The following is a 22,660-nucleotide window of genomic DNA, read 5'->3' as shown; positions in this document are numbered from 1 at the left end:
CAGGTATCTTGATGCGACAAGACAATTGCTTCGACAGTACAACAGGCGGTACTACACCGGCCAAACTGAGCTGGAGACTCAGCAAACATGTCGGGCACATCATCTACTTATTTACTTACACCAGGTATCTTGATGCGACAAGACAATTGCTTCGACAGTACAACAGGCGGTACTACACCGGCCAAACTGAGCTGGAGACTCAGCAAACATGTCGGGCACATCATCTACTTATTTACTTACACCAGGTATCTTGATGCGACAAGACAATTGCTTCGACAGTACAACAGGCGGTACTACACCGGCCAAACTGAGCTGGAGACTCAGCAAACATGCCGGGCACATCATCTACTTATATACTTACACCAGGTATCTTGAGTAGAGTGCGACAAGGCAATTGCTTCGACAGTACAACAGGCGGTACTACACCGGCCAAACTGAGCTGATGACTCAGTAAACATGTCGGGCACATCATCTACTTATTTACTTACACCAGGTATCTTGATGCGACAAGACAATTGCTTCGACAGTACAACAGGCGGTACTACACCGGCCAAACTGAGCTGATGACTCAGTAAACATGTCGGGCACATCATCTACTTATTTACTTACACCAGGTATCTTGATGCGACAAGACAATTGCTTCGACAGTACAACAGGCGGTACTACACCGGCCAAACTGAGCTGGAGACTCAGCAAACATGTCGGGCACATCATCTACTTATTTACTTACACCAGGTATCTTGAGTAGAGTGCGACAAGACAATTGCTTCGACAGTACAACAGGCGGTACTACACCGGCCAAACTGAGCTGGAGACTCAGCAAACATGTCGGGCACATCATCTACTTATTTACTTACACCAGGTATCTTGATGCGACAAGACAATTGCTTCGACAGTACAACAGGCGGTACTACACCGGCCAAACTGAGCTGGAGACTCAGCAAACATGCCGGGCACATCATCTACTTATATACTTACACCAGGTATCTTGAGTAGAGTGCGACAAGGCAATTGCTTCGACAGTACAACAGGCGGTACTACACCAGCCAAACTGAGCTGATGACTCAGTAAACATGCCGATCCAAGGATATCGTGATCACTTATTTAACTAAATCCCAGGTACTTGGAGATGTATTCTCTGGTTCTGATGTTATCGCCCACTCAACGTGACTTGGGGAGTCAGGGAGGATTCTCATTGAAATGCTGGAATCGTCAGTTAGCCACTTTTACCGTCGTTAACACGCACACCGTCAACCAATCTCCCGAATCTTCAAAACCGCTTCCGGCCCTTCACCGGGAGTTTATTACTTCACTACACTGTATTCTTATTTTTAAGAATAATATACTTTTACTGTTAAAGGTACATACCTGTATATGTAAAATGTGGAACACTAAATATTTTAATACAAGCAAACACTCACATAATAATTTAATAATATTCAATTATTATTGTATTGTATTTTGTTAAAATTAATAATTAAATCTAACAACATAGGAGCTAGTATAATATATGCTGGTATGTTCAATACCAGAAGAAAACTTAAAAGTAATAATATTTTAATACGCCCTTCATGCATATAATTCATAATTCGCCCACATTGTCCAGTTTACTCTTGGATTAGGTGATGATTGATTACAATATTATGATGTTATCCAACATTTAACTAACAAAAGACTTACTATCTATGCCCTAGAAATCATTAAAAACGAAAAAAGTCATGTTCTTATGTTAAGTCTGAACGGAAAGGTTTAATAAGTGACACTGTACGGCTCCAGAAAATATTTTTCTACGGATTAATCTATTGGATTAAGACAATTAAATAAGCGTATTCTATGTTACGTTACACTAAAGTAAACAAAACACCCAATTTCACGCTTTCCCAAAAACCAAAGGTTTTTTGTTAGACATTGGCTGATCTTTTGTCATTCTGATAGTGATTTACAAGCTAAAAGACAACATAAGTTAACTTGTAAACATCTTCACGTTTAATTATACTCCTTCCAAGCCACCCTACAATGCACGTTGTTTTTTACTGTTAATTGCCGATGGGAAAGAATCACTTTTCACCCAAAGACCTAGTTTACCTGAAATCACAATTTTAGTTTTTTTTTATTATAGGAGAAACCCGAATCGGAAATAGTTATCTGGAACGCATGCTCCGATCAAGAAGGCCACGATTTCCATCCATTCGGATATCTGTAGAGCCAGAAACCGGCCGTGCTAATGTCGGTCGGAAGACTAAAAAAGAAGTGCAGAGTGTGTGAATGAAAGCCGGAGTGCAGGGACAGAAAGCGGCTCACTTTCCTCCAATCACCGGAGAGAGCGGTACTGCGGTCCACGGCCAGAGGCGAGCGACGTGGACATCGGACATCACTTCTCTCGCTGCGCCGTCATAACACGAGCTTCCGCCGCGCCGCTTCCGGCCACTCACTCTAATGATCTCGAGATGCACCAAGACACAGATCAGTGTGAGCTGCCATTATTTTCACACTTAGCCACGTCCGATACGACTATTGTCTGCCTGCACACTGCCTACTGCCGCCGCACGTGACCGTCAACACGTCGTGTTGTCCTGTACTCCAGCAACTTTCAGTCTACATCAATACATGAGTATCAGCAGTTTACCAATACCAGCAACATCGATGTACGCTCATTGGAATCATGATCACTGAGCACATGTTGCTCAAAATCAGTCTTGCAGAGTTGTCCACATTGAACAGTGAAGGGAGGAAATACGACATTGGTAACGGGTCGTAATTTATTGGTAGTTTACCAGTAATAACCCATACCAGACACAACAATGGCAAAGGGATTAAATATGACATTGAAAACTGGACACCAGCAGTTTAGCGATTTGCCTGACATTCACTAAATTCTGTATCGGGTATCAAAAAAATGTATGGCTCCTCTATATTTTTCATTTGTAATGGACATGATACGTTGACACAACAGCTAAAAAAGTCCAACATACATCTCGTTTTCATATTCTACTTTAAACATGTACATGGATATATTTTAATCTAACTAGAGCTACCTTTCTGAGAGACTAAAGAGCACGCACGCTCATTGTATGGCCAGTAGCGAGTATCATCCTAAATTCGTTACTGGCCTCAAGTCTTATTCCTCGTACATCCATGCAGTTTCAGATTATGTTTTAAAACATCTTTCACTACAATCATCCATTTCAAAGCTGGAAATATCAAAACGAATATCTGTAACGAATGACATGATTAAGCGGAAAGATATCTCACTTCAAGATTGATACTTGATTAAGTATATAACATGGAAGTAGTTTACATGAACATTTATATAAAATAGTTAATAATATTTTTATAATAATTATCTAAGGAAAAACCCCATTTTAAACAACAACTAATAGAACAAATGCAATATTTATCAGAACAACAGACAATTCTCCGACTCCGCAGATACCAACACGAGAACAAACCGTAGGGGACTACTGCACTCCCACTTATCACTCGACCGTCTCACCTCACACACTCTGCTTTAATTGTATATGTTTTACTGTGGGCTAACAGTATATTAACGAACTGTATGACTGTAACCTGTCCGATTGTACTGGTACCAACACACGAACAAACAGGAGGGGCCACTGAACCTTTCACTGCAATTACAGATGTGAGGAGCGTGCACTGCCACTTATCACTCGACCGTCTCACCTCACACACTCTGCTATAATTGTATATGTTTTACTGTGGGCTAACAGTATATTAACGAACTGTATGACTGTAAACTGTCCGATTGTACTGGTACCAACACACGAACAAACAGGAGGGGCCACTGAACCTTTCACTGCAATTACAGATGTGAGGAGCGTGCACTGCCACTTATCACTCGACCGTCTCACCTCACACACTCTGCTCTAATTGTATATGTTTTACTGTGGGCTAACAGTATATTAACGAACTGTATGACTGTAACCTGTCCCATTGTACTGGTACCAACACACGAACAAACAGGAGGGGCCACTGAACCTTTCACTGCAATTACAGATGTGAGGAGCGTGCACTGCCACTTATCACTCGACCGTCTCACCTCACACACTCTGCTCTAATTGTATATGTTTTACTGTGGGCTAACAGTATATTAACGAACTGTATGACTGTAACCTGTCCGATTGTACTGGTACCAACACACGAACAAACAGGAGGGGCCACTGAACCTTTCACTGCAATTACAGATGTGAGGAGCGTGCACTGCCACTTATCACTCGACCGTCTCACCTCACACACTCTGCTCTAATTGTATATGTTTTACTGTGGGCTAACAGTATATTAACGAACTGTATGACTGTAACCTGTCCGATTGTACTGGTACCAACACACGAACAAACAGGAGGGGCCACTGAACCTTTCACTGCAATTACAGATGTGAGGAGCGTGCACTGCCACTTATCACTCGACCGTCTCACCTCACACACTCTGCTCTAATTGTATATGTTTTACTGTGGGCTAACAGTATATTAACGAACTGTATGACTGTAACCTGTCCGATTGTACTGGTACCAACACACGAACAAACAGGAGGGGCCACTGAACCTTTCACTGCAATTACAGATGTGAGGAGCGTGCACTGCCACTTATCACTCGACCGTCTCACCTCACACACTCTGCTCTAATTGTATATGTTTTACTGTGGGCTAACAGTATATTAACGAACTGTATGACTGTAACCTGTCCGATTGTACTGGTACCAACACACGAACAAACAGGAGGGGCCACTGAACCTTTCACTGCAATTACAGATGTGAGGAGCGTGCACTGCCACTTATCACTCGACCGTCTCACCTCACACACTCTGCTCTAATTGTATATGTTTTACTGTGGGCTAACAGTATATTAACGAACTGTATGACTGTAACCTGTCCCATTTGTACTGGTACCAACACACGAACAAACAGGAGGGGCCACTGAACCTTTCACTGCAATTACAGATGTGAGGAGCGTGCACTGCCACTTATCACTCGACCGTCTCACCTCACACACTCTGCTCTAATTGTATATGTTTTACTGTGGGCTAACAGTATATTAACGAACTGTATGACTGTAACCTGTCCCATTGTACTGGTACCAACACACGAACAAACAGGAGGGGCCACTGAACCTTTCACTGCAATTACAGATGTGAGGAGCGTGCACTGCCACTTATCACTCGACCGTCTCACCTCACACACTCTGCTCTAATTGTATATGTTTTACTGTGGGCTAACAGTATATTAACGAACTGTATGACTGTAACCTGTCCGATTGTACTGGTACCAACACACGAACAAACAGGAGGGGCCACTGAACCTTTCACTGCAATTACAGATGTGAGGAGCGTGCACTGCCACTTATCACTCGACCGTCTCACCTCACACACTCTGCTCTAATTGTATATGTTTTACTGTGGGCTAACAGTATATTAACGAACTGTATGACTGTAACCTGTCCGATTGTACTGGTACCAACACACGAACAAACAGGAGGGGCCACTGAACCTTTCACTGCAATTACAGATGTGAGGAGCGTGCACTGCCACTTATCACTCGACCGTCTCACCTCACACACTCTGCTCTAATTGTATATGTTTTACTGTGGGCTAACAGTATATTAACGAACTGTATGACTGTAACCTGTCCCATTGTACTGGTACCAACACACGAACAAACAGGAGGGGCCACTGAACCTTTCACTGCAATTACAGATGTGAGGAGCGTGCACTGCCACTTATCACTCGACCGTCTCACCTCACACACTCTGCTCTAATTGTATATGTTTTACTGTGGGCTAACAGTATATTAACGAACTGTATGACTGTAACCTGTCCGATTGTACTGGTACCAACACACGAACAAACAGGAGGGGCCACTGAACCTTTCACTGCAATTACAGATGTGAGGAGCGTGCACTGCCACTTATCACTCGACCGTCTCACCTCACACTCTCTGCTCTAATTGTATATGTTTTACTGTGAGCTAGAACTGAGTTTTGCGGTGGAGTGAAGTTGAGACATGGGTATGTTATCAGTAAACAAAGATACTGAATTAGTAACTGCACTGTACCTGTGCCTGAGACTAGATGGTACGAAAACTGAGTTTTGCGGTGGAGTGAAGTTGAGACATGGGTATGTTATCAGTAAACAAAGATACTGAATTAGCAACTGCACTGTACCTTTGCCTGAGACAAGATGGTACGAGAACTGAGTTTTGCGGTGGAGTGAAGTTGAGACATGGGTATGTTATCAGTAAACAAAGATACTGAATTAGCAACTGCACTGTACCTGTACCTGAGACAAGATGGTACGAGAACTGAGTTTTGCGGTGGAGTGAAGTTGAGACATGGGTATGTTATCAGTAAACAAAGATACTGAATTAGCAACTGCACTGTACCTTTGCCTGAGACAAGATGGTACGAGAACTGAGTTTTGCGGTGGAGTGAAGTTGAGACATGGGTATGTTATCAGTAAACAAAGATACTGAATTAGCAACTGCACTGTACCTTTGCCTGAGACAAGATGGTACGAGAAACTGAGTTTTGCGGTGGAGTGAAGTTGAGACATGGGTATGTTATCAGTAAACAAAGATACTGAATTAGCAACTGCACTGTACCTTTGCCTGAGACAAGATGGTACGAGAACTGAGTTGAGAACTGAGTTTTGCGGTGGAGTGAAGTTGAGACATGGGTATATTATCAGTAAACAAAGATACTGAATTAGCAACTGCACTGTACCTTTGCCTGAGACAAGATGGTACGAGAACTGAGTTTTGCGGTGGAGTGAAGTTGAGACATGGGTATGTTATCAGTAAACAAAGATACTGAATTAGCAACTGCACTGTACCTTTGCCTGAGACAAGATGGTACGAGAACTAAGTTTTGCGGTTGGGTGAAGTGGAGACATGGGTATGTTATCAGTAAACAAAGATACTAAATTAGCAACTGCACTGTACCTGTACCTGAGACTAAATAGACGGTACGAGAACTGAGCCTTGCGGTGGTCACGACTGGGCATGGCGGGAGCGATCGGTCTGCTTCACCACTGCAACACAACAATACGTCAAATAGAAGCTGGATGGAGGTCTAACACAATCTGACGATATGGTGGGAAACGAATAAAGTAAAAGATAGAAAAGAAACAATTTGGTTCCACGTTAATAAATCATTTCTAAATACTACACTGTTTAATATAAAAAAATAATACAAAACTTACCTAATTAATTAATAACGTTGGATTTTCACTTCTCACAAATGAGCTACCATACGTGTTGTTTTTTACAAATATTCCCAATCGTAAATGGGTAAGTTGTTAAAATTTATATATAATATATAAAATAATCAATAATCACAGTTTTTATGACACGTGTCAGACTTCATGTGTTGATATTTTTTTTTTCTCTTTTAGTCTATGAATAATAGTAAAAGACATGTCTAAAATCTCTTATGAATATAGTGATTATAATTACATATTTAGCCTATTTGTTCTGCTATTTTCTCGTTACCAACATGGTTACTCATGAGACCAGTGTAAAAATATTCGCTAATGCTCTAATAAGCGAACTCAAGTGTTCCTCATATAGAATTGAAGCTTCATGCATAATTTCAAGCCTACAAGTCAGTTCGTTTTAGAGATTCCGTGCTGACAGACAGACAGACTGAAATGAAATGTTTCCAGCCCAACGAGTGATGGGGCTTCGCCAACACTCTGATAACAATTAGGATGGTTAATTCTAAATAGTTTTTTTTTTTTTAAGGAAATGATTACTGCATCTGGAGACTAAATGCCTGTTTAGAGGTTCCATTCTTTTAATTAGATCATATTTTGCGCTCACGAACAAATTAAAACGTATAAACTTTGTCCCACGTTATAATAACTGTTAATTATTAAAATAACTCCAAAATAATAAACAAAAATACAAGCACTACAATCTCAACACGTGGTTTCAATGAGAATCCTGGAGCATATTTGGTTTACTCATTCTCGAGCAAAGAAAAAGAAACAGTATTTCTTGTTGAATTCCGTCTGCTACACAAGAAAGAACCTCTGAACATGAGCTGTGTGAATAATAAATATCCGCCAGTACAACTCAACTCAAGATTCGTAGCTGAAAATCAATAGTTTGACTAAATAACTTGATTTTTGAAAGTGTCAACCATCAAAGTCTCTTTTCATTATTTTTGGATTCTTTCTTCGATAAATTGCTCTATCTACTATGAAATGAAAAGAATAACTAAAAACATCTCTCTTTTACTCCCTCCTAACTTTCTTCTCCTCATGAACTCCTTTGCCAACTGTTTTTACATAATGTCTGTAGTGAGACGCATATCATATAACATGTTTCAATATACGTAGTGTGAAATCTTTTATAATTTCTTTCTTGTAACTAATAATTCAATGCTAAAATCTGAAATTTCAGTAGTATAAAGTGTTTTTGTTCGAAATAAACATATGAAGAACTTATCAAACAATTCCATGGAGATTACAAAAGTTAAATGAATTCTTGGATTAGTTATATTAACAATAGTTGCGTCACTAGAGATAGAGCTGCGCGCCGCCGCGCCGCGTCACGCAATGTTGGCGAGGTTTTGGTCTCTCAGACAAGGCCGAGAGTCTGCCAGGACCTTGCCGTACTTCCTAGTGGCTGTAGACCTGTTCAGCTCCCAAGTGCACAACGCACATAAACCTTCATGGATACACAAGGAAACTCGTTCATATGCAAACAAATTCGACTCTCATTCGTTTCACGAGGCATTGTAATATTTTTTAACGACAAATAAATTGTTAAAATCATATCTGCAAAACATGAACCCAGATATTTCTAAAATATACCCATTTTCAAGGAATTACGTAATTTAAGAGCATCAGCGTTATGATAAATTAAAAAGTAACGTTGTTATTAGGAAGGAAACGCGCGGAGATAGCCTTCAAACATAATTTGTTCATTTAACAGAAACCGTACCTTTTCTACACCGTCTACAACGTCGGAGGTCTCAAACTTTGAAAAAATACACAATTAGCTTTAATTTTAACAACGGAATATAGAGAATAAAAAGCAGATCTGGAATCTAGAAAATATACCAGATTGCAGAGCGTCATCAGTGACAGAGTTGTTATTATTCAATAAATTATTTCAACAGATCGGTGCCTTGTATGAATAATACTTAAACTGCGAAATTACAATATAGCCAATAATTATAGTCAGTTAAATTATAAGCACTACCAGCTTAGTCCATGCACACAAAACCACATTCGCTCGATATTTATTCCGACCGTTTTCCAAGATATTACACAGATGCAATTTTAAGAACTGTTCAATGTAGACAACAAAGTTCTGTAATAAAACGAAAACTTTGGACACCGAGGCGTTTCTGTCGAGTTTTAAACTACAAAATTTATACCATAATCCATATTTCACGGTTAGCACTGTCAGGAAATTCCGACCAAGGGTTATTTTAGTTGGTATTCGCGTAGCACTCCAGTCCCAGAATAGATTTGACTGAAAAATATGAGAACAGCGAAAAGAGCGGGTCGGTCGAGTGGTGGAAGGGATTAAGTCATCACATATAAATAACCGGAGAACAAAAACAGTGTTGATGTGGCGAGAAGGAAGGTGCAACTGTCAGTGATGTAATGTTGGAGCGTTGTTTTGTCACGTCTTCCCGCCTCACTTGTTTATACAAATTCTCAGTTTTGTGAATCCGGGTTATATAATCATCAAATAAGTAATGACCAAACCAAACGATCTCACACTGCTCCATATTTCATTTATCATGCTCAAAAGATATATAAAGTTAATAAAAAGCATTGTGTTCTGACAGACTTCACAATTGTAGGTAAATGTTTAAATTACTTATTTCGAAATCTACAGATTCCATCCAACCCAATGACGATTGGGTAAAAACTTTGATAATTCTAATATAATACTCGCGGCTCCCAAGGTACCTTAATTGGTTTATAAAACCAGTATCAGATGAACCCTTAATCGACTAAATTACTCAATTAAGTTTATCATAGCCAGACTAAAAACTGTGTGGCCAGCATTGTGTATTTCAGGAGCCTAGAGCCAATTTGTACTGTACAGGGTGTTCATCCTGTACAGACAGGCATACAATCCGATTTTTTTTTCATCAATACAGGAATTTTTCCTAAAGAAAAAACTGTTGTCAGCCGTGGTAGTGTTGTATGGAGGTCGAAATGTAGAGTTATTGAAAGGGTTAAAAATATGAAATGATATTTTCCAAATATTTTTCCTAGCTTGATACATTGTCAGACATAAAAATAATAGTCATATTACCGTCAAATATCTAGATAAAGAGACTGAAAGTTACCTCTTTAAAGATCTGTATAAGGTTAGCCGACGCTGACTATTCATGTAGTTTCGTGTCTGATGGTCGTTATTTAAGTGTCTAAAACTAAGAAAAATATGATATGGGAAAAAATTATCATTTTATATTTTAAACCTTTTTGATACCTTCCATTTCGACCCCCACGAAACTTAGTACGGCTGACAATCGCTTTCTTTCTTAGGACAGACTTCTCTGTCGATTTCAAGGAAATCCAGGATGTGTAATACAAATTGGCTCCGAATGCCGGACAGCAAGAAGCCTATAAGCTTGTAGCCTGGACGCCATCTACCTTAACATGTTGGTAACCTTGGACATATTATGGATTCCTTACTTCATATTAGCACAGACACCAAGCACGCTAATAGTCTGGATGCTGAGCAGGGAGTACACTAACAACTTGAACAACGTGAACTGTGAACAGAAAACGTGTTCACTTGGCGACAGACAGCATTTGATCTGGCAGCCTATACACTTGCTACCTGAACATCACAGTGTCCACTTGGAGCCAGAACGACAGACAACAGGTATCCTGGGAGCTTTAATACCAGAACCTAGCCTATACACTTGCTACATGAACATCACAGTGTCCACTTGGAGCCAGAACGACAGACAACAGGTATCCTGGGAGCTTTAATACCAGAACCTAGCCTATACACTTGCTACATGAACATCACAAGTGTCCACTTGGAGCCAGAACGACAGACAACAGGTATCCTGGGAGCTTTAATACCAGAACCTAGCCTATACACTTGCTACATGAACATCACAGTGTCCACTTGGAGCCAGAACGACAGACAACAGGTATCCTGGGAGCTTTAATACCAGAAACGTAGCCTATACACTTGCTACATGAACATCACAGTGTCCACTTGGAGCCAGAACGACAGACAACAGGTATCCTGGGAGCTTTAATACCAGAACCTAGCCTATACACTTGCTACATGAACATCACAAGTGTCCACTTGGAGCCAGAACGACAGACAACAGGTATCCTGGGAGCTTTAATACCAGAACCTAGCCTATACACTTGCTACATGAACATCACAAGTGTCCACTTGGAGCCAGAACGACAGACAACAGGTATCCTGGGAGCTTTAATACCAGAACCTAGCCTATACACTTGCTACATGAACATCACAAGTGTCCACTTGGAGCCAGAACGACAGACAACAGGTATCCTGGGAGCTTTAATACCAGAACCTAGCCTATACACTTGCTACATGAACATCACAAGTGTCCACTTGGAGCCAGAACGACAGACAACAGGTATCCTGGGAGCTTTAATACCAGAACCTAGCCTATACACTTGCTACATGAACATCACAGCGTCCACTTGGAGCCAGAACGACAGACAACAGGTATCCTGGGAGCTTTAATACCAGAAACGTAGCCGATACACTTGCTACATGAACATCACAAGTGTCCACTTGGAGCCAGAACGACAGACAACAGGTATCCTGGGAGCTTTAATACCAGAACCTAGCCTATACACTTGCTACATGAACATCAAAGTATCCACTTGCAGCCAGAACGACAGACAACAGGTATCCTGGGAGCTTTAATACCAGAACCTAGCCTATACACTTGCTACATGAACATCACAAGTGTCCACTTGGAGCCAGAACGACAGACAACAGGTATCCTGGGAGCTTTAATACCAGAACCTAGCCTATACACTTGCTACATGAACATTACAGTGTCCACTTGGAGCCAGAACGACAGACAACAGGTATCCTGGGAGCTTTAATACCAGAAACGTAGCCGATACACTTGCTACATGAACATCACAAGTGTCCACTTGGAGCCAGAACGACAGACAACATGTATCCTGGGAGCTTTAATACCAGAACCTAGCCTATACACACTTGCTACATGAACATCAAAGTATCCACTTGCAGCCAGAACGACAGACAACAGGTATCCTGAGAGCTTTAATAACAGAAACGTAGCCGATACACTTGCTACATGAACATCACAGTATCCACTTGGAGCCAGGACGACAGACAACAGGTATCCTGGGAGCTTTAATACCAGAAACGTAGTCTATACACTTGCTACATGAACATCATAGTGTCCACTTGGAGCCAGGACGACAGACAACAGGTATCCTGGGAGATTAAATACCAGAAACCTAGCCTATACACTTGCTACATGAACATTACAGTGTCCACTTGGAGCCAGGACGACAGACAACAGGTATCCTGGGAGCTTTAATAGTAGAAACGTAGCCTATACACTTGCTACCTGAACATCACAGTGTCCACTTGGAGCCAGGACGACAGACAACAGGAATCCTGGGAGCTTTAATACCAGAAACGTAGCCGATACACTTGCTACCTAAACATCACAGTGTCCACTTGGAGCCAGAACGACAGACAACAGGTATCCTGGGAGCTTTAATACCAGAACCTAGCCTATACACTTGCTACATGAACATCACAGCGTCCACTTGGAGCCAGAACGACAGACAACAGGTATCCTGGGAGCTTTAATACCAGAACCTAGCCTATACACTTGCTACATGAACATCACAGCGTCCACTTGGAGCCAGAACGACAGACAACAGGTATCCTGGGAGCTTTAATACCAGAACCTAGCCGATACACTTGCTACATGAACATCACAAGTGTCCACTTGGAGCCAGAACGACAGACAACAGGTATCCTGGGAGCTTTAATACCAGAACCTAGCCTATACACACTTGCTACATGAACATCAAAGTATCCACTTGCAGCCAGAACGACAGACAACAGGTATCCTGGGAGCTTTAATACCAGAAACGTAGCCGATACACTTGCTACATGAACATCACAAGTGTCCACTTGGAGCCAGAACGACAGACAACAGGTATCCTGGGAGCTTTAATACCAGAACCTAGCCTATACACTTGCTACATGAACATTACAGTGTCCACTTGGAGCCAGAACGACAGACAACAGGTATCCTGGGAGCTTTAATACCAGAAACGTAGCCGATACACTTGCTACATGAACATCACAGTATCCACTTGGAGCCAGGACGACAGACAACAGGTATCCTGGGAGCTTTAATACCAGAAACGTAGTCTATACACTTGCTACATGAACATCATAGTGTCCACTTGGAGCCAGGACGACAGACAACAGGTATCCTGGGAGATTAAATACCAGAAACCTAGCCTATACACTTGCTACATGAACATTACAGTGTCCACTTGGAGCCAGGACGACAGACAACAGGTATCCTGGGAGCTTTAATAGTAGAAACGTAGCCTATACACTTGCTACCTGAACATCACAGTGTCCACTTGGAGCCAGGACGACAGACAACAGGAATCCTGGGAGCTTTAATACCAGAAACGTAGCCGATACACTTGCTACCTAAACATCACAGTGTCCACTTGGAGCCAGAACGACAGACAACATGCATCCTGGGAGCCTTAACACATAAAACGTAGTTTCTAAACCTTACCTAAACATCACAGTGTTCACATGGAGCCTGGACGACAGACAACAGGTATCCTGGGAGCTTTAATACCAGAAACGTAGCCTATACACTTGCTACTTAAACATCACAGTGTCCACTTGGAGCCAGAACGACAGACAACAGGTATCCTGGGAGCTTTAATACCAGAAACGTAGCCTATACACTTGCTACTTAAACATCACAGTGTCCACTTGGAGCCAGAACGACAGACAACAGGTATCCTGGGAGCTTTAATACCAGAAACGTAGCCTATACACTTGCTACTTAAACATCACAGTGTCCACTTGGAGCCAGAACGACAGACAACAGGTATCCTGGGAGCTTTAACACCTAAAACGAAGTTTGTAAACTTGTTACCTAAACATCACAGTGTTCACATGGAGCCAGGACGATAGATAACAGGAATCCTGGGAGCTTAACACCTAAAACGTAGTTTGTAAACTTGTTACCTAAACATCACAGTGTTTTCACCTGGAGTCAGGACGACAGATAACAGGAAACGTGGGAGCTTAACACCTAAAACGTAGTTTGTAAACTTGTTACCTAAACATCACAGTGTTTTCACTTGGAGTCAGGACGACAGATAACAGGAAACGTGGGAGCTTAACACCTAAAACGTAGTTTGTAAACTTAGTTACCTAAACATCACAGTGTTTTCACTTGGAGTCAGGACGACAGATAACAGGAAACCTGGGAGCTTAACACCTAAAACGTAGTTTGTAAACTTGTTACCTAAACATCACAGTGTTTTCACCTGGAGTCAGGACGACAGATAACAGGAAACCTGGGAGCTTAACACCTAAAACGTAGTTTGTAAACTTGTTACCTAAACATCACAGTGTTTTCACTTGGAGTCAGGACGACAGATAACAGGAAACCTGGGAGCTTAACACCTAAAACGTAGTTTGTAAACTTGTTACCTAAACATCACAGTGTTTTCACTTGGAGTCAGGACGACAGATAACAGGAATCCTGGCAGCTTTTACACCTAAAACGTAGTTTGTAAACTTGTTACCTGAATATTAGATACTGTTCACTTGAAGCCTAGATTCCTAATAGATTGGTATTTGTTCTACCTCTTAGTATTTTCTGAATGATCAGTATTTTTTATGTTACTTTATTATATTATTGGCAAAACTAAGAAAACTTTTACACCCAGATAAAGAAGCATTAAATCAGTTATATTTCAGTTACGGGTGCTTAACTTTTAAATATCTGGCCGAAATCCCCTTTCATTTCAGCTATTGTAAAATACAGGTGCACACCGTAGGCAGTCTGTCTAGGGTTTTTATGTGTTGACAAAATTAGTTACAATGGATCAATCAATGTACTGGAGTCGGTCCAATCCCATCCTCGCGATTGTCGAACTGGGACAACTATAATTAACCTTACACTGCGGCTAACGCTGCCCTTGTAGAGTAATGTTATATGTAGTTATCGTATCAGTCCAATCCCATCCTCGCGACCGTCGGACTGGGACAACTATAATTAACCTTACACTGCACATGACGCTGCCCTTGTAGAGTAATGCTATATGTAGTTATCGTATCAGTCCAATCCCATCGTCGCGACCGTCGAACTGGGACAACTATAATTAACCTTACACTGCGGCCGACGCTGCCCTTGAAGAGTAATGTTATATGTAGTTATCGTATCAGTCCAATCCCATCGTCGCGACCGTCGAACTGGAACAACTAAAATTAACCTTACACTGCAGCTGACGCTGCCCTTGTAGAGTGATGTTATATCTTGTATATGTAGTTATCGTATCAGTCCAATCCTATCCTCGCGACCGTCGAACTGGAACAACTAAAATTAACCTTACACTGCAGCTGACGCTGCCCTTGTAGAGTAATGTTATATCTTGTATATGTACTTATCGTATCAGTCCAATCCCATCCTCGCGACCGCCGAACTGGGACAACTATAATTAACCTTGCACTGCGGCTGACGCTGCCCTTGTAGAGTAATGCTATATGTAGTTATCGTATCAGTCCAATCCCATCGTCGCGACCGTCGAACTGGGACAACTATAATTAACCTTACACTGCGGCTGACGCTGCCCTTGTAGAGTAATGTTATATGTAGTTATCGTATCAGTCCAATCCCATCCTCGCGACCGCCGAACTGGGACAACTATAATTAACCTTGCACTGCGGCTGACGCTGCCCTTGTAGAGTAATGCTATATGTAGTTATCGTATCAGTCCAATCCCATCGTCGCGACCGTCGAACTGGGACAACTATAATTAACCTTACACTGCGGCTGACGCTGCCCTTGTAGAGTAATGTTATATGTAGTTATCGTATCCGACCAATCCTATCCTCGCGACCGTCGAACTGGGACAACTATAATTAACCTTACACTGCGGCTGACGCTGCCCTTGTAGAGTAATGTTATATGTAGTTATCGTATCAGTCCAATCCCATTGTCGCGACCGTCGAACTGGGACAACTATAATTAACCTTACACTGCGGCCGACGCTGCCCTTGAAGAGTAATGTTATATGTAGTTATCGTATCCGTCCAATCCTATCCTCGCGACCATCGAACTGGGACAACTATAATTAACCTTACACTGCGGCTGACGCTGCCCTTGTAGAGTAATGTTATATGTAGTTATCGTATCAGTCCAATCCTATCCTCGCGACCGTCGAACTGGGACAACTATAATTAACCTTACACTGCGGCCGACGCTGCCCTTGAAGAGTAATGTTATATGTAGTTATCGTATCAGTCCAATCCTATCCTCGCGACCGTCGAAATGGGACCACTATAATTAACCTTACACTGCGGCTGACGCTGCACTTGTAGAGTAATGTTATATCTTGTATATGTAGTTATCGTATCAGTCCAATCCCATCCTCGCGACCGTCGAACTGGGACAACTATAATTAACCTTACACTGCGGCTGACGCTGCCCTTGTAGAGTAATGTTATATCTTGTATATGTAGTTATCGTATCAGTCCAATCCCATCGTCGCGACCGTCGAAATGGGACAACTATAATTAACCTTACACTGCGGCTGACGCTGCCCTTGTAGAGTAATGTTATATGTAGTTATCGTATCAGTCCAATCCCATCGTCGCGACCGTCGAACTGGGACAACTATAATTAACCTTACACTGCGGCTGACGCTGCCCTTGTAGAGTAATGTTATATGTAGTTATTGTATCAGTCCAATCCCATCGTCGCGACCGTCGAAATGGGACAACTATAATTAACCTTACACTGCGGCTGATGCTGCCCTTGTTGAGTAATGTTATATCTTGTATATGTACTTATCGTATCAGTCCAATCCCATCCTCGCGACCGTAGAAATGGGACAACTATAATTAACCTTACACTGCGGCTGACGCTGCCCTTGTAGAGTAATGTTATATGTAGTTATCGTATCAGTCCAATCCCATCGTCGCGACCGTCGAACTGGGACAACTATAATTAACCTTACACTGCGGCTGACGCTGCCCTTGTAGAGTAATGTTATATGTAGTTATTGTATCAGTCCAATCTCATCGTCGCGACCGTCGAAATGGGACAACTATAATTAACCTTACACTGCGGCTGATGCTGCCCTTGTTGAGTAATGTTATAGCTTGTATATGTGGTTATCGTATCAGTCCAATCCCATCCTCGCGACCGTCGAAATGGGACAACTATAATTAACCTTACACTGCGGCTGACGCTGCCCTTGTAGAGTACGAGTAATGTTATATCTTGTATATGTAGTTATCGTATCAGTCCAATCCCATCGTCGCGACCGTCGAAATGGGACAACTATAATTAACCTTACACTGCGGCTGACGCTGCCCTTGTAGAGTACGAGTAATGTTATATCTTGTATATGTAGTTATCGTATCAGTCCAATCCCATCGTCGCGACCGTCGAAATGGGACAACTATAATTAACCTTACACTGCGGCTGACGCTGCCCTTGTAGAGTACGAGTAATGTTATATCTTGTATATGTAGTTATCGTATCAGTCCAATCCCATCGTCGCGACCGTCGAAATGGGACAACTATAATTAACCTTACACTGCGGCTGACGCTGCCCTTGTAGAGTAATGTTATAGCTTGTATATGTAGGTATCGTATAATACATTACTATTACTCTGTGTTTTCCATTTTTTGATTTTCAATTGCATCTCGTTTACAACAAGTCTCCCGTTCCTGACCTGCCGAAGCTGTTTGCATTACCCTAACTAATATAATTTGTTTTTATATACCTATGCGAGCAAAATATTCTGAAAATTAAATTTTCAGAATCACTGCACGTTAAGGCCACTAAATAAAGTCAGCTATTGTCAAATATAACATTGTATATTTAGCTAGTCAGATATTATCAAATATAACATTATGTACTTAGCTAATTAGCTATTGTCGAACATAACATTCCATATCTTAGGTAGTAAGCATATTCGACGATTGTAAATATTCTATATCTTTGTAGCAGATATTGTCATACGACCTCCGAAACTCTCGTATACGATTTTACTTCACATATTTATGTTTAAGTGACAGTGTACATTAGACAGCGTTAAATAGCTGACTATAGTTATATAAATATAGAAAGGTAATGCGTCTGACTGAGTGTCTCGTGTAGAGGCGTTATTAGCACAATACAAATACTTTAGCATCCTGTGTAATTGAGGCTTCACATCTATTTTATTTCCTTTTGAATCGAAACACCGGTAAGAATTATCTAGTACACTAAAGAAATATATTGAAATTTACTAAAATCTAGCTCAGAAAAGGTAGTTTCTACCCGCCCGCATCTGTCTGCAAGACACGGCCAGCTCGAGGTCGTCTGTGCGAGAACTTGGCACTACAAGTGGTCGGTTGTCGCGGACCTGGGCCTCAGGTTGGACTCCGACACTTTTCTTGTTGTTAAAGTGTAGGTTTAACTGTAGTACTAATCCATAACTTGTGTGAAACTTATCAGTTTTTAATGGAAAGGACATATTTTAGATACTTCCACATTAAATTTATTAAAAAAGCGCTTTCGCCGGTTAAGGCATCATCAGTTTGACATTGTGTACAGAAAAAAACATATGTGTAAAATAGAATAAACATATGATAAAATAGAATAAAATTTAAAACTAACTGTAAAGACCAAAAAACTAATAAATTATAAAAGAATTATGTAGAAAAATATGGTTTGCAATTCATAATTTTTGAATGGATTTCTTTTTTCACTAATGGTATAAAAATATCACTGAAATTTGCGGAAGGTTGGGAAATACAATTATCTTTTAAAACTGTCATACACGCACTTTCAATTTTATTTCTTTTAGTCCAGGAAGATTCTTTAAACACTACACTAGTTTTAAATCTAATTTTAGTTTTAAATTTCAACTAATTTAAATCTAAATTAGTTGAACATGCAGTAAAGGAAAATCATCATATAAATTTTGAATCGTCTTTAGTGAAAAAAGAAATCCATTCCAAAATTATGAATTGCAAACCATATTTTTCTACATAATTCTTTTATAATTTATTAGTTTTTTGGTCTTTACAGTTAGTTTTAAATGTTATTCTATTTTATCATATGTTTATTCTATTTTACACATATGTTTTTTTCTGTAAACAATGTCAAACTGATGATGCCTTAACCGGCGAAAGCGCTTTTTTAATAAATTTAATGTGGAAGTATCTAAAATATGTCTTTTCCATTAATACCTACCTACTTCCACCAAGGATACAAAGCAGAAAACTTATCAGTACTGGAAGAATATGTTGTAAGTTGTAACTGTACAGACAACTTTATTAAAATGTCAAAAACAAACGGTATTTTGTATACAGTTAATACTAATTTTCTGATAGCCATAGATCCTCTTTTTAGAAATCTCTGATCAATGTTTTATAATGAAAATAACATGGCAAATCTTTGGGTACCAGTAGTTTAACGTAAATGTAACTAACAATTTAATTCTTAAAGGAGTTTAGAAAACAATCAAAAGAATTAGGACAATTCAGCTAATTAGCTAACATTAGCCTAAACAGCTCGTTGTCTACTTTTAATCAATTATTCATCATATAAATGAATCAATGAGTTTAATTATATTTTAACGATGTTTTGCTAAGACACTTCTGAAAACTGTTGAGACTCCTCCATAGAGACTAACCGTATGTTGGCGAGCGGTCGTGACCGCGTTTTTCCTGTAAACCGTTAGTAACTAACTCGATTTATTATTTGGAGTAAAAAGGATGACCAGAATGATAAGCAACCGTGGAACCGCGATGCGAGCCGTCTTGGTGGCTGGCCATGTAGGCAGGCCGGACCATACTAACGGTAGCAATTACATCATCGCCAAGCAGCGTCACGCCAAGCAATTGTCATTACGTGTTTAGCGTAGATACACGGGCATATAATCCACAACATTTCTATGCAAAATCGCATACAAATTTCGTAAGTCTACCTGATAAAAAAAAAATATCAACTTAAAAAATTGTTCCAAATAAATGTTATACAAGTTAAAATAGTAGGTACACTTCAACAGAAGAATACAACTACAGCTACCTGTATATCAAACACAAAGCATGGCATGTACGTGCCCAACCTGTGTACGTCACAAAATATCTCTTAATTATTCCCGTTTTGCTTTGTATAAACACGAACAGAATCGATAAAGGAATTTTTCTCCATAAAAGTCTATTTCCAGTTCGCAAGTTTTAGCGTTCTAGATCAGAATGTACAGAAAATGTTAAAATGCCAAATAATAAAACGTTATATTTTAAGATTTACACCATCACAACTAACAACTAGACACCTAAATAATAATTATATCAGTATTATCTCGCTAATGAGATAGAGAGAGTGAAAATCACAACTTACAGCCAATCTGAATATTTATCTAGTTGGCTAGCGCTGATGTAACTTGTATTTGTGTCTCTTATGGTTGGTTTTTAGTTAGTCAAACAAAAATATATGACGGGAGAAAATGCATTATTAAAATGCAATACAATGAGCGCATACAGCGAATTGGTTCTCGGCTTCCGGATTATAGCCTATATCTCGTTTATAAAACTTCGGCAACAAAGGTTTTTAAACTTGAAGGGAAATTTTTCCAATAACAGATAGTAGTACAAACAATTCTAAATGTCTAATTACGGATTAGCTAAATACAAATCGTTTAGCAAATAAGTTCTAGTGTAAATCCCAAAAATGTCACATCGCGTATCCTGTCGACCTTAGTAACTATCTGGTCGTATTTATTATATCATGTCCAGCAAGTCATCAATTAAAACTCACTAAGAAAGTAAACAATACACTATTTTTATAAATTTTACCAAAACAATACCCTACTTTTTATTTTCTCTGGGTTATAAGTTATAGTATCACGAACCTGAAGGCGCAAAAAAAAGTGAATTATTTTCCCGCATTGCTTTAGGAACACAATAATCAGCTGATGCTTTTAATCATACTAAAATTGTATTATAATTTCAAGTAGTGTTTAAAACAGGAAAGTAATTGAAAGAGTGAAACGAAAATGTAATAGCGGAGAAACATAGATTGCTATTAATCAACGGGATTACTCCAGAGACAGTGGCGAGCAACACAGCTAAATAGAAGAAAGGTGGTCATTCATATCTCCAATCAACTTACCCTATTAGTACATTTGAATCTGTTCATACACATTTTTCATTGAGCGCATTCACAAAACTTGTTACAACAAATTTCAATAAATACAAGTCCTCCTTAAGTTCTCTTTCACGTTTACAACAGTGAAATTTTGTTCAAGGTCAATGCTTCAACAATACTTGTGGCATAGTCTGCTGTCAGACGGTTAACTCGCTAATGGCAATAGTGTACGGGGAGGGATAAAAGAGTTTATACCGGCATATTACGGTGTTGTCGCTTCAAAAATACTTGTGGCATAGTCTGCTGTCAGACGGTTAACTCGCTAATGGCAATAGTGTACGGGGAGGGATAAAAGAGTTTATACCGGCATATTACGGTGTTGTCCCTGCTTCAAAAATACTTGTGGCATAGTCTGCTGTCAGACGGTTAACTCGCTAATGGCAATAGTGTACGGGGAGGGATAAAAGAGTTTATACCGGCATATTACGGTGTTGTCCCTGCTTCAACAATACTTGTGGCATAGTCTGCTGTCATGCGATTAACTCGCTAATGGCAATAGTGTACGGGGAGGGATAAAAGAGTTTATACCGGCATATTACGGTGTTGTCCCTGCTTCAACAATACTTGTGGCATAGTCTGCTGTCAGACGGTTAACTCGCTAATGGCAATAGTGTACGGGGAGGGATAAAAGAGTTTATACCGGCATATTACGGTGTTGTCCCTGCTTCAAAAATACTTGTGGCATAGTCTGCTGTCAGACGGTTAACTCGCTAATGGCAATAGTGTACGGGGAGGGATAAAAGAGTTTATACCGGCATATTACGGTGTTGTCCCTGCTTCAACAATACTTGTGGCATAGTCTGCTGTCATGCGATTAACTCGCTAATGGCAATAGTGTACGGGGAGGGATAAAAGAGTTTATACCGGCATATTACGGTGTTGTCCCTGCTTCAACAATACTTGTGGCATAGTCTGCTGTCATGCGATTAACTCGCTAATGGCAATAGTGTACGGGGAGGGATAAAAGAGTTTATACCGGCATATTACGGTGTTGTCCCTGCTTCAACAATACTTGTGGCATAGTCTGCTGTCATGCGATTAACTCGCTAATGGCAATAGTGTACGGGGAGGGATAAAAGAGTTTATACCGGCATATTACGGTGTTGTCCCTGCTTCAACAATACTTGTGGCATAGTCTGCTGTCATGCGATTAACTCGCTAATGGCAATAGTGTACGGGGAGGGATAAAAGAGTTTATACCGGCATATT

At 40.4% G+C, this 22,660-nt stretch overlaps 1 protein-coding gene across 1 annotated transcript in view; it reads right to left on the bottom strand.

The window, feature by feature from the left end:
• Positions 1-22,660, bottom strand: part of LOC124362172 (F-actin-monooxygenase Mical) — a 194,167-nt gene that overhangs the window by 160,272 nt on the left and 11,235 nt on the right. Inside the window, exon 2 of the mRNA XM_046816485.1 lies at positions 6,957-7,039. The gene's annotated coding sequence lies outside the window, so the exon portion shown is untranslated. The remainder of the gene's footprint in view (positions 1-6,956; positions 7,040-22,660) is intronic.

Source organism: Homalodisca vitripennis, chromosome 1 (assembly GCF_021130785.1).
Source record: "Homalodisca vitripennis isolate AUS2020 chromosome 1, UT_GWSS_2.1, whole genome shotgun sequence".
NCBI classification, from domain to species: Eukaryota; Metazoa; Arthropoda; class Insecta; order Hemiptera; family Cicadellidae; genus Homalodisca; species Homalodisca vitripennis.
The sequence above is the reverse complement of the archived record's forward strand: the minus strand, read 5'-3'. Positions and strand labels throughout refer to the sequence as shown.